Genomic DNA, 2,943 nt, shown 5'->3' with positions numbered 1-2,943 from the left:
CCCAGCACTTTGGGAGGCCAAGGCAGGTGGATCACTTGAGGTCAGAAGTTTGAAACCAGCCTGGTCAACATGGTGAAATCCTGTCTCTACTAAAAATACAAAAAATTAGCTGGGTGTGGTGGCAAGCACCTGTAATCCCAGCTACTTGGGAGGCTAAGGCAGGAGAATCGCTTGAACCTGGGAGGTGGAGGTTACAGTGAGCCGAGATCGTGCCACTGCACTCCAGCCTGGGAGACGGAGCGAGATGCCATCTCAAAAAATAATAATAATAAAATAAAATAAAAACTAAATAATCTGTATATTCTATAAAACTCATCACTGCCAGGCCGGACGTGATGGCTCACGCCTGTAATCCCGGCACTTTGGGAGGCTGAGATGGGCAGATCGCTTGAGGTTAGGAGTTTGAGACCAGCCTGGCCAAGATGGTGAAACCCCGTCTCTACTAAAAATATAAAAATTAGCCAGGCGTGGTGGCGGGCGCCTATAATTCCAGCTACTCGGGAGGCTGAGGCGGAAGAATGGCTTGAACCCGGGAGGCAGAGGTTGCAGTGAGCCGAGATTGTACCACCGCACTCCAGCCTGGGTGACAGAGTGAGAATCCATCTCAAAAAAACAAAACAAAACTAAACAAAAAAACGAAAACAACTCATCACAGCCTGAGAGTCCTTGCTGGGAACATTCACAAAAGCGATGGGTCCTTGTTTTCTTTCAACACCATTTTCAGATGTCTCGCTTTGAGTGCCACTGCGTTTTCCATAATCTGCAACACACAGCTTCCAGGGCTAGGCTGCTGGTGGGTTCCCAAGCCCTTCTCCTGCCACATCGGGGCTGGGCCGATCCCAATCCCGTGGCAGTGGCGGGTGAAATGCCTGGGCGACACTGACTGTCTTGACATGAGGGAGACCCCACATCCCCACGGGGAAATGCACGCAGGTCACAGCGATCTTCCTGTGGGCGGGACGGGAGGTGCCCACGATGCCTGCAGCCGGGACTGAGCGGGAACAAGGGACCAGGAGCCGGGCCCCCTCCTCCTTCCCGAGAGCCTTCCGGCACCCGGTACACACACCAACGCTGTCACCCCTGCCTCATCCAGAGGACGGAAGGGAAGGTGTCCCCTACTGTCTCCCAAAGGATGCATGAAACAGCCACAAAGACAGCCTGCCTGGAAGGGCTCTCAACCCCCAATTTCCACAGCCGCCCCAGGGGACCCAGACAACGGAGGCGGGGACGGCAGAAAACACGGGACGACAGCAGGCATTGTGCTCCCAGCGCCTGGCCGCGTGAGAGGCCGCGGCTTTCTGCAGCCCTGTCCATCTGATTTGGGGGGAACCGGAACCGGGGGAGGGGTGCGGCCTAGCCCATTGTCTGCTGCTTCCTTTCCAGTCCCTCCCCAGGCAGTTCCTAGCCCCCACTCCGGACTCCGGAGGCCCAGGGGAATCCACACAGCTTTTTTTTTTTTTTTGAGAGGGAGTCTCTGTCACCCAGGCTGGAGTGCAGTGGCACAATCTTGGCTCATTGCGACCTCCACCTCCCTGGTTCAAGTGATTCTCCTGCCTCAGCCTCCCGAGTAGCTGGGACCACAGGTACCCGCAACCACGCCCGGCTAATTTTTTGTATTTTTAGTAGAGACGGGGTTTCACCATGTTGGCCAGGATAGTCTCGAACTCCTGACCTTGTGATCTGCCGTCCTCGGCCTCCCAAAGTGCTGGGATTACAGGTGTGAGCCACCACGCCCGGCCCCACACAGCTTTTTAAAGCTGAAGTCTCCGAAAACATCTCGGGCAGCGCAGAGAGTGACCCCCAGCCCATGGTGGCAACGTGGAGACCTCGGCTCCCAGGAAGGCCTCTTGCCACCTAGCCTCTGTGGGTGCCCCCTCTCCAACCGCAGCCCACCTCCCCCACACCAGGGCCTTTCTCGGAGAAGCACCCGCCATACCTCCCCTTCCCAACTGGAATCTGAAACAAGCCTCTGCCGTCTCCCGACGCGTTGCAGTTTGGAAGTGTTTTTTGTTTTGTTTTAGTTGTTGGAGACTTTAATCTTGTTTGTGGCGGAGAACATTCTAGAAGCTAAAAGGAAGCAGCACCTTGCTAGAAGCCAAAGATTGAAAACTCAGGGCCAGGTGCAATGACTCACGCCTGTAATCCCAGCACTTTGGGAAACCGAGGCGGGAGGATCACTTGAGCCCAGGACTTTGAGGCCAGCCTGAGCAACACAGTGAGACTCCCATCTCTGAAAGTGAAAATAAGGCTGGATACGGTGGCTCACGCCTGTAATCCCAACACTGTGGGAGGCCGAGGTGGGCGGATCACCTGAGGTCAGAAGTTCGAGACCAACCTGGCCAACATGGTGAAACCTCGTCTCTACTAAAAATACAAAAATTAGTGGGGGTTGGTGCATACCTGTAATCCCAGCTACTCGAGAGGCTGAGGCAGGAGAATCGTTTGAACCCAGGAGACAGAGGTTGCTGTGAGATGAGATCGTGCAGCCTGAATGATACAGCAAGCCTCTGTCTCAAAGTAAACATTTTGTAATAAAAATAAAAACAAATTCTGTCCCAGAAAACTGGTTTACATGGGAAAAGAGCTGTGATATTAATACAGTGTGAACTGACAAACAGGTACAAATCAGCAGCTAAAACATCACTCTTTGAGAAAGGAAGGTGCCTGCGTATGCGTCCATGCCCGGATACACACGTGGGGTCGGAACTGGAATCGTACAAACAGCACTGGTTCTCGGCGCAGGGGCTAAGAGTCTGAGTTTGGCTGTGTGGTTTGGTTTGGGGTGCTTTTCCGTGTTGGTCAAATTTTCTAGGTTCCCGATGTCCTGTCCTAACTGGCAAGAAGAGCAGGTACGTCTTTTTTTTTTTTTTGAGACGGAGTCTTGCTCTGTCGCCCGGGCTGGAGTGCAGTGGCCGGATCTCAGCTCACTGCAAGCTCTGCCTC

At 53.8% G+C, this 2,943-nt stretch overlaps 1 pseudogene; it reads left to right on the top strand.

The window, feature by feature from the left end:
• The first annotated feature begins 975 nt into the window (after positions 1-975).
• The window catches only part of LOC105527683, a 10,966-nt pseudogene continuing 8,998 nt past the window's right edge, over positions 976-2,943 (top strand).

Source organism: Colobus angolensis, unplaced genomic scaffold (genome assembly GCF_000951035.1).
Source record: "Colobus angolensis palliatus isolate OR3802 unplaced genomic scaffold, Cang.pa_1.0 Scaffold64, whole genome shotgun sequence".
NCBI classification, from domain to species: Eukaryota; Metazoa; Chordata; class Mammalia; order Primates; family Cercopithecidae; genus Colobus; species Colobus angolensis.
Note: the sequence above shows the minus strand (reverse complement) of the source record. Positions and strands in the feature narration are given on the sequence as shown.